The 10,341-nt window shown below is 49.7% G+C and overlaps 1 protein-coding gene across 2 annotated transcripts in view; it reads right to left on the bottom strand.

Moving 5' to 3' along the window:
* The window catches only part of LOC122161198 (high density lipoprotein binding protein), a 33,498-nt gene extending 23,243 nt beyond the window's left edge, over positions 1-10,255 (bottom strand). Inside the window, exon 1 of one of the 2 annotated variants that reach the window (XM_042820372.1) lies at positions 10,135-10,255. The gene's annotated coding sequence lies outside the window, so the exon portion shown is untranslated. Of the gene's footprint in view, positions 1-121; positions 221-10,134 lie in introns of those variants that run through there. The other variant, XM_042820374.1, reaches the window with a different exon arrangement.
* Positions 10,256-10,341: the final 86 nt, after the last annotated feature.

The following is a 10,341-nucleotide window of genomic DNA, read 5'->3' as shown; positions in this document are numbered from 1 at the left end:
GCCGGCCCCCCCCCCCTCCGCCCCTCGCTCATCGCGCCGGTCGCCGGAGCTTCCCCCGGTTGGACGCGAGCCCCCCGGCCCCGCTCCGCTCCCCGCGCCCTCCCGCAGCGCCGCGACTCACTCCGGCCCGCGGCCGCTCGCCCGCCTTGCTGGAGAACCGGGAGCGCTCCTGGGAGAGCGGCGCGAGCCCTCCGGCGGCCCTATATAGGGCGGGCCGCTGCCAATCCCCGCGCCGCACGTCAGCGGGACGTGCCCCTAACCGGCGGGGCCGCCGAGCAGAGCGGGGCAGCGGCAGCGCGCGGCCAGCACAACGCCGGGCCGAGCCGAGCCGCCCCCGGGCCGACCCGCAGCTCGTCGGGGATTTCTTCCGGCCGCTTCTTGTACGCCGTTCCGAGAGAAGAGCCCTACTTTCCTCGCCAGAAACTTCTCTGGAAAGCAACCCGAGCGCGCTCCCCCCTGTGCAGCGACTCGATTTCCTGTTTCAGTGCGGCCCCACGTTGCTAAAACCCCACACATCAGCGCCCCGCGGTGCTCTGGGTGCTCACCCCACACTGCGCGCAACGAAGGACCGCCCCGAAACACCCACGTCCCTCGGCAGCAGCACGGCAGAAATGGGATAAAGAAGTCCATCGTTAAAAAGCACAGCAAGAGAGGATTTAGGACACGGGGCACCGGTATGCCAGAGCACGTTTGGGTTCCCAGCCAAAGAGCAGGAGATGCTGCTCTGAAGCCATCGCTACGGCCTGCCTTGCCATCTCCCAGAAGCGCACTTCGGAAAACCTTCTTTACATTGAAGTTAAAGATCAAATTATGGAGCTCCTTCTGTGTTTCTCACACTACTACATAAAACAACATCCTAAAAACTGCCTGGCATTGGGCGAGACCGTGCTGCACACATCCCAGTGGCTTTCAGTCCAGATTCCCTTTTCTTACTGTAACTTCCAAAGGCACCCGAGCCCACCTCCTCTTCTCCTCGCTCATACACCATGACCAGCCCCAACAACTCTGCCCTCAGCTGCACCTGGTGCAATCTCACCACCTTCAGGAGGCTGTGAATATCCAATAGGGAAACTGCAGCCCATGTGAGCCCACCGGTAAGCCTAAGCCCAGTTGCAATCAGCGGTGCTGTGACTGCGGAGGGAGGTGGCAGGAAGGCATGCAGCCAGGTGTTGTGTCTCTGGTAACCTAGGTGCTATAAATACAGGGTCCCAGGGGAGCACAGCACCACTTGCCTTTCTCCTGGTAAGTGTGCTGTTTATAGAGGGCAGCTCTCCTCTTGCACAAGCAGAATTGCTGAGCAGATACTGAAGCAAGGTGATTAACCTCTGCAGGTCTCCCATGCCAAAAAGCTCATTCAAAAGACAAACTTATTTCCTGGGCATTCTGACAACAAAGTTATGCAATCCTCAGCTAGCAAACAACATATACACTGCTGCCCTTCTGAGGCTGTCACAGGGTGCTCTACACAGAGGGAGCAAGCAAAGTGCATAAGAACAGGAGCAACTCAGTGGTGGCAATGGAGTTCTAACATGAACAAGAAGCTTCAAGCTCTGTGAATGCAGGAAGAGAAAAAGACACAAGTTCAGGGCAAAGCAGGCACTTGTGAGGGCTCCAGACCCAGTGGTTATCACTGACCAGTCCAGAGACTGAGCCCCACGCCTGGTCCTGCTGCCAGTTCAAACTGCACTGACTGGTGGGATTCTCCCTGCTGCCCTGGCTGTGTGCACACAAGGTCTGATCTGCTCAGTGGAATACTAAGTCCACAGCAGGTTGTTTGGATGCCAGGTGCTATCACAAAGCAAATGCCATTTCTGAGATGAGGAAGAAAGTCAATGGACAGCTGAATAAAATCGATCCAACTGCAAAGCAAAGGTCAGGGGCAGTCCTCCCACTTGCTCTGGGAGAGAAGGCTGGTAATTTCAGAAAGAAATAACACCTGCACCAGTCAAGTGAGCTTCCTACCTGCACTTCAGAGATGATTACAGGCAAACTGAAGAACTAGAAAGTTTGAAGTAGAGGCAGAGTTCAGGTTTTCTGCCTGGGAGACCCACGACACGGCAGACAAAACAAAATGGAGCATCAGCCTGTGCTGCTTTGCAGTAACAAAACTTGCATCAAGAACGGGAAGAGAATCAGATATGACTTTCCTGATGCACAGCACAGCAGGAGAGAGATGGCACAGAAATGCAGGGCAGCCAACCCCAGGCCCTGCTGGTCACACTGGGTGCTCAGGGGTTTGTTCCGTCACCTCCTGGAACCTCCAAAGCTGCACCAAGCTCCTGGGTGAGCCATTCCATGCCCGACTCTGCCAGTAGTGAAAAAGGTTTCTGTTTTCTGACAACCTTTCATCCCAATTTTGGCAGTTTAGGCTGATCTGAATGTGCTTTTTCATTTAAATAATTACCACACTGTGTGCTCGTCTTACACAGGTGCCTTTGGAGCCATGCTGCAGTACTATCTGTTCTGCCTGCACTAAAAAAGAAAATAAAATCTTCCACCAATAATTACCTGGAGCCACCTCCCAAAGCCTGTTTGGACACTTGTGGTTAAATATCACAGTTAGCCAAGACGTGGGGATTGCAGAGATCCTGCAGAACAAAGCAGGCACTATTTCCTTCCTATTCTTCAAAAGGAAACTTTTACTTTACTCTGCTTTGGTCACTGGGCTGGAGCTCTTTTGTTTACCTTTTCAGTGTCCCTGCTCTCTTTCCCTTGGCAATCACAATACAAAGTGAACACGTGGCAACTTTTCCCCCAGCCCCCCCAGAGAAATATTGCCAGCAGCTCTCATATCACATAGCATGGAAGGGCAGCAGACTTGCAAAGCCTGAGCTTGTCCTTTTCTTGCATTACCCGTCACAGATCGTTCAAAGCCCCTCAGCTTATCGTGCTGCTGTGCTCTCCCCCACTCCTTCAGGTACGTTCCGCTGCTCTTCTGCGGGCCAGAATGCGAGGAGCCAATTAAAGCAGCTTATAAAGACAACAGCCACTTCTTTTCACTTAATTAGGTAAGGAGGCAAAGCAAATGGGACAAAACAGTCAGAAAAACAGCAAACTAAATAAGACGTAATTTTATTTATTTTTCTCTCTTGCTCAGCTCCTTTGATTCCTGATACCACACAGAAAAAGCTAAGCAAGATTCGTGGCCCCTCGAAGGATTCTGAAGATTCCTCAGTTACCAATGTTTACTGGATAACGAAGACTAAAGGGAATGCTGAAGCTCCATTTTTATAAACTTTCTATGTGCTCTGGTATGCTCTGCTCCCCACATCACATAACTCCACAAGACACTCCTACTTTGTAGATGTTTCTTTCCTTCTGTCCTCGGGTTACAATAAATAGTCTGAAAACGCAACCCATAAAAGCTAGCATCACTGTGACAAGCAAAAACCTCAAAGAGCTCATAAAAATCAAACAAACTTGCAGAGAAGCCAGTTATTTGTTTGCAGGAGGAGGAATAATTCAGAATTACCAAAAAAGAAATCTCCGGCTTGGCAGCAATTGCTGTGAAAAGGCAATAAAGTAAATACCTGACTCTAACCACCACTTCCAAAGGCCACCATAGGACCCCAGCTATTTAAGCACCACTTCCCTTTGTCCTATTCATAGCACACGCAACAGGGGCTCAACATATCCACAGGCAAGCACTAATTCCTAATCTCTACGAGGCCAAGCGAAAGGCTCTTGGTGTGTTAGAGAGAATTACATCATGGTGATCTAAACTGACAGTGAAAAAACCAGACAGTCTTCCCTTCCAAATCTGCAGGGCCACTCTAAGCCTGCCATGAAAGAAGAGACTGCGGCAGCTCTGAGTGAAGCCCGCTCCACTAATTGTTGCAAATATTATTTTGCACTTAATAAGTCTTTTGATAACGCACTCTATTCTTCTTCGGGCTTGGGCTGGAACTGGAAGGATGTGTGTGCTGCTTTAGGTACAATCTTTTTTGCTTTAATACTTGATGCTGTCGGGCCCTCCACCCACACGTTGCTATTGCATGTCTTGGATGAGCAAAGCATTGCAAGCCTGCAAATAAAATAGAGGGTTTAAAACGTCTTCAATTTCCAAGAACATCCAAACTTCTCTAACTGCTTGTTTGCTCCCGTTTTTAACCACAACTCTGCCACAAACAGAGCTCTCCATTCAATATTTTCATTTCATGAAGCTATTTATAAGAGCAGGTATGGAACATTATAAAAGTTTCCACAGAGCAACTTAACGAGCTCCCATTTTAAGCAGCAGTCACGTATTTACAAACTAGCTGTTCTCCAGAGATCTCAAGGGTCCCCATCACACCGGGCACCGAGTCCCAGCAGGCTGCAGGAAGCACTAAGGTATTCATTTGGAGAACACGAGCACACGCAACACGCCAACCATAACACACCCCAAGCCTCCTCTCACCCTGCCTGCTCTCTGACTTGTTCTCCTCAGCTCTCCTTGCAACTGCTCCGACATGGATTTTCGTTTCCCTTATCACCCGAATGGAGATAACAGCAAATTTGCTTTCTGCTGTGCAATGGAAACAGCTGGGGCCCGGCTGGCACTGAGGAAGGCCAGGGGAGGACAACCACCCAGCCCACACAGCCCCCGGCACTGCTGGGGACACACAGAGCCCACTGCCAACCTGTAGCTGGCTCTTTCCACTACCCCTAGTCTCTCACTGGGGCTTTTCTCTAGCTTTCCCTGTGCATTCCAGAGGGGCATCTTCCTTGCATTGCTGTCCCCTGTTCTCTTCCTTTTTCCTTCTCCAGCCTGTGTATTCATCCTACATACCTGCTCCCATCCCACGGCCTGGCCTAGGCTGTGTTTGTCAGCCACCTTTGGCAAACATCCTGTCCTGCCCTATTCAAGGAACCATGAATGCAGGGACAGACAGAATTCCAGTCCCAGCAGCAACAGGGAAGAGAACCAGCAGGTGGTGACATAAAGCAGAGCGGATTGAGGTGTTACACGCTCCTCTGAAAGAGGCCTTTGAGGATCTTTCAGACAAACCACCATAAAGTATTTGAAAAAGCAGCCAACCAAACCCAGCTGATACAGGGTAAGGGACAGAGGAGTGATGCCCCTGCAACAGACCAACGGCCTAAATGAAGCCTGACAAGGTTTTCATCCAGTCCCTGATGAAAAATATGCCAGAGGTTGGCCGTACAGAAGCTAGACATATCTGCTTCACATGTACAAGCCAGTGGCCTTCCTTTAAAACCCGAGTCCTGATAGGTAACCTTATCACCTGGTCTGTGCATGGGTCAGACGACTCTTCTGTGGGCTCTGGCCGATCACAAACAATTAATTGCCTGCTGAACACAAGATGACTTGCCACCTCCGGGCTGAACAGCAATGGCCAGAACACTGCCAGGTTCCAAGCCCTCACTCCTTAGAATCCAGCTATTTGCTGGGATGTTGGACCATTAAGTACATAGCTATAGCCCACCAGTATCAACTATCAGCACTTATTTCCAAGAAATTTCAATCATATTTCTTGTGCAGACAAAACTGCACGCTGTACAGATGAATTATAGGCATGGGTGCTTTGTTACCAGAATCACCCAGATTTATGACAGATGTACATATGTAAAACCCTCAAGGAGCTCTATTTGGTTACCTACCATCCCTCCACCCTCCCCACTAACATCAATTCCGTCCCCAAACGGATCTTTTCCACGGGTGCAAAGTCTTTAGAAAAGACAGCAAAACCATTTACAGAAAACAGTTCCAGACACCGTGCTGCTGAGTGTAAGGGAATCTGGTACTGCTTCCATTTTGCGTCAACAAATAAACCCGTTTTACTTTACAATTGAATTAAACAGCCTCGAAGGGAGGGTGCACGAGTATCACTGTGCTATTCGATCTGCTCAAAGGCAAAACTTTTCCTGTGAATCATCATTTCTTGGTATCTTGCAGCCAACGAACCAATCCCTTCCCTCCTTCCAGTGCCATTTTTCCACTGAAGTTAAACTCATTACAGTTTCCTCCAACCGTTCTCTTTTGCGGTTTATCTCCTCTCTCGGGTTTCTCCTGCTTTCTCCTGCCAGCTGCTGCACAAGCACTCTCTCACGCCACTCGCTGGACGTGGCTCCTCACCCCAGCCCTTACCACTCGCAGGGCCACAGCCAGTCCCCAGCAGCCAGTCCCCAGCAGCAGGTCTGATGACCCATTCTTCTTCCGTCTGCCTCCCTCCATCTAAACACCACTACCATTTCACATGACTTCAAGTAGTAGGAAGAAATCCAGCTGGTTTTCTCATAGACAAAGGCATACTTAAGTGCACAGCCGCTGCCTCCTGCGCATAGCTGCTCGCCTAACCCCTTCCAAAACACAAAGGCACAAAGCAGATTTGGTACACAAAGACTAAACCAGACGTTTTCAGTCAGCTGAAGTGAAGAAATCAGCACCGAGAGCCATAAATGCATCCAAGTTATTAAGTATGCCTATATAAATATATCTACATAATATATTACATGCAAAACACTTGTAAGAATCAGCCAACTCAAATCATGAGTGAGAAGAGAGAAGAGCCACCCACCAGCAGGTTAGAGGAAAAGGATGTGTATAATACGAGAGTTTCAGAAAGAACATTCCTGCTTCTGGAGACTGCTGGGTCAGTACCAGTCTGCATGGACTGAAGCACCAAAGATCACCTAAACTGAGGGGAAAAATCCTTCAGCTTTAACTTACCTAAGTTTCTTATAAGACAAAATAAACCCAGAACATTTACTGCTACTTCTCCATGTTATAATTAAAATCTTAAACACATAAATCTTCCAGTAAGCTGGAGTCTTCTATGCAGACAAAATTTTCTAAATAAAGCAGCTTTTTTCCCTGCTTTGGCCAGAACTTCTCCTTATTTATTGATACATCTCTCTTCAACCTGACTCCCTTTATAATGTGAGATTCTCTTCCACTGAAGTCACACCATGAGAGCTTCAAGGCAACGTTAGCTCACGGAAAGAAGACTGGGGGGTGGCAGTGGGAAAAGGTCATTAAAATGATGAAGCATGCAGGATTCTTCCTTTTAAGATGGCAGTGTAACTCGTGAGATTTTAACAGCAGAATTTTAGGATGTAAACAGTCCTTTTAAAGCTAAAAAGACAGCTAAATAAAGCCACAAGCTGAATTCCATCAAGTCTAAGACCAACCCAGGACAAGCCTGTAACCCAAAGTTACTCTTCTCAAAGTAAGAATTTCTAAAACGAAAAGGGCTCTTGAAGCAAAACCTGAACCTGAAACATTACACCACTGCCTTAACTACAGCCTAGCACGAGTCTCAAGGTCAGGAAAGGGGCCGCAAGGTGCCTCCCCAGCTCCTCCACAATCCCACCCAATGGGTGCTGCCTTCCACCTGGACTCTCACTGCCCGCAATATCACAGTAGCACGGGTTCTGCTGGAATAGCTTCTAGACTAAAGCCTCACCACCAAAACAAGAAGTCACCAACTAACACCACCAGGCTGCACAAAACCACCTAACCCTCTCTTCTTTCACGGTAAAGGTAATTAAAAAGAGGACCTAATGCTACAGCTGGGTTTTTCTTTCTTATCTTCTTATCTGTTTTGGTATTTTCATACCATTAACACCTCCTTTGTTCTTGCATATGCCCATTGCAAAAGTTTTACAGGCTCTTGGCTTCTCGGTAACTCGCTCTTGGACAAGTCAGACTTGTTAGGTCCTGGGTGAACATGCCTTTCTCAGCCCACTTTAAAACCCCTGTTGCAACTTCTCTGGTGGTGCATGTCTTCACCAACGCTGTAACAGCATTTCTGTAAGGGCAATGCTCCAGAGAGTGGTCTGTTCTTGTGCAGGTCCATAGGGTGCTCAAAGGCTTTTCTCCTGATGGTGCCTTGCCAGATTACCTTATTTGCCTGTTTATGTTATGAGACTAATAGATAACTTCTCTTTCTGATTGCATCTGTACCAGTATGACATGCTTTTGGGTTCAAAAGAGTTCATTTTGGGAAAGGCAATACCAGCTGGAATGCTGTCACAGGTACAGCATCACAGTTTATCTTGTTAAAGCCTTGAGACAGCTCCCACACAACAACAGCCATGAAGCCAACGGTTACAGCTCTCTCCTGTCAGACCACACTGTAAAAGAAACCAGCTGTTTGTCTGCCCTTGTCCCACCAAAAATAAGCTGGTCGTTACCATTATCCTACATAAATGCATTCAAATACCAAATCGAGAGGAAGTCTCTTTCCCCTCACCACCTCCAACAGCCCATTCTAGAGAAGACCAATGAAAAAAAATGGAGAACAACCTTTGACATATAAGTAGCAGCATCATCACATTTTCACCACTTGAAGGAGAACTGGAGCTGGGGAAGAAGGCAGAGAGAAATCAGTTTAACTTGCAACAAATGAGGAAGACGTGTCCCTCTGTCAGGAGCCAAACACCACAATCATTTATGCAAAACAAACATGCAGAAATCTTCCTTAACCACTTCTTAGAAAACGTTCAGTAAAGCGCCTTCTGAGAATGACTAGGATTACAGAATGTTTCTGCAGCAGCAAAGCTCAGGCTAGACAGGGACAAGGCCCCTCCCAGCTCTACCTTAACAGGCCTCCAGATATTGTTACCTCCGTGTCTACCAAGAGCTGTTCCTGTACCTGTTTGGCTCTGAGAAAAGCCATACCACTCTGAGTTGTTTTGGAAAGAAGAGGCTTTTTTGTACCTTGAGTAAGTGGGTGGCCCTGCCCATAGTATGGGCCACACTGTGAGAATCCATTACAAACAGGAAGACTGTTGCCTCTAACAAATCTGAACAAAGGACTGGAGATGCAAGGCTTTGACATCTATACTGTTTCCTTTCCTACTCTTCTTCTAAGGTAGAGGTGCAAGGGAATGATTTAGCAGGCACGGTAGTAATGGGTTGACAGTTACACTTGGTCTTTTGCAAGCTTAATGATTCTATTCTACGTATATGCTTGTACTAGAGGGAGAAATATTCAGTTCACCTATGAAACCGTGCCTGGACAAGTTTTCACCATGGATTGAAAAAAAAAAAAAAAAAGCAATTATATTACCTGTGAATTGTGGCTTGGTTTTTAAACTGATACAATCTTTGCAGCACTCAGATAGCAACAGCCTGGGAAATGGAGACTCAAAATACATTTGGCTATGGCTTCACTCACCTTACTAAAAAGAAAACGTACACTGAAGCAATACAGGACATAACAGCACGCAGATTTTTATCTCTCATTACACAACAACACAGCAAAAGAAACAATTCCCTTCAAATCCATGTGACCAGCTCCAATTTTCACTTCCCAGCCACAGAGGTGCGTGCAGGTGCTAAAAGAGAGCTGTAAATTCTGGGAATTGCTCATTCCTCCAGCCCTGAGCAATGAGATGCCACTACCAACACAGCACACTGCCTCCTTCTGCTGCTGGGGAAGGCCGCCTGGGACGAGCCGTTACCACGAGATGAACCATCTTAGCGCTGGGCAAGCTGGGTCCAAGGACCATGAACTCAGTGCACTTAGCCCTCTCTGCTCCACATCAGCCTGCCATAAAGCCTTCCTACGGGACGGCGGAGCAGCTCAGCCTTACCCCCCAGCACATTATGGGGCTTGGCTCCGTGCGGCACCAACCTGACATCTGCTTCACGCTTTGACCGCACCACGGTGCAAAAGTCCTTTTGGACTCCTAAAGGCACACCGAGGCGAGGTGCCGGACGGGAAGGAGCACCACGCGGTGCTGGGGAGGCGACCACACCCGCGTGCCTCACGTTGAAAACCACCAGGGAGCACCTGGGCCCCGAGGACGGCCGCAGCACGGAGAGAAACGGCCATGACTCATGCTTTTGTCCGCCCCACCGGAGCGCGGCGGGGGTGGCCGCTAACAGGGAGGGGGCGGCCCCTCGGTGCAGCCCCGTCTCGATGGTTCGCGGGGGGCGGCCAACGGCACGTGGCGCACCCCCCGCCAATAGGAGAGGCCCAGACCATAGAGCGGAGCGGGGCGCTGGCTAGACGTTCCGCCCTCGGCGCCCGTCTCTCTGCTGCCGCCATCTTGTCGGAGGCGCAGAGGCCGCCCGGCCGCAGAGCCGGGCCCCGCCGCCTCTCCCCGCTCAGTCGCGGCACCCCCACAACCCCACTTCCCTCCCGCTCGGCCGGTACAGGCGGGAACTGGCGACGGCTTTACCTCTAGTAGGCCCGCAGCGAAGCCTATGCTGGGTACGAGGCCGAAAGGCCGGCCGCCATCTTGGTGAAGAAGAGGGACTCGCGTGACCTACCCGCACAACGCCGGTCCCTCCCCCACGTACCCTTGCCCGCCGGGTTGCTAAGGGAACCGAGCGGGCGCACGCGCGCTGGCGTTAAGCGCGGCACCTCCCTATGGGCCGGGCCTGTG

Source organism: Centrocercus urophasianus, unplaced genomic scaffold (assembly GCF_019232065.1).
Source record: "Centrocercus urophasianus isolate 14NV4802_14NV808 unplaced genomic scaffold, USGS_Curo_1.0 seq_19, whole genome shotgun sequence".
NCBI classification, from domain to species: Eukaryota; Metazoa; Chordata; class Aves; order Galliformes; family Phasianidae; genus Centrocercus; species Centrocercus urophasianus.
The sequence above is the reverse complement of the archived record's forward strand: the minus strand, read 5'-3'. Positions and strand labels throughout refer to the sequence as shown.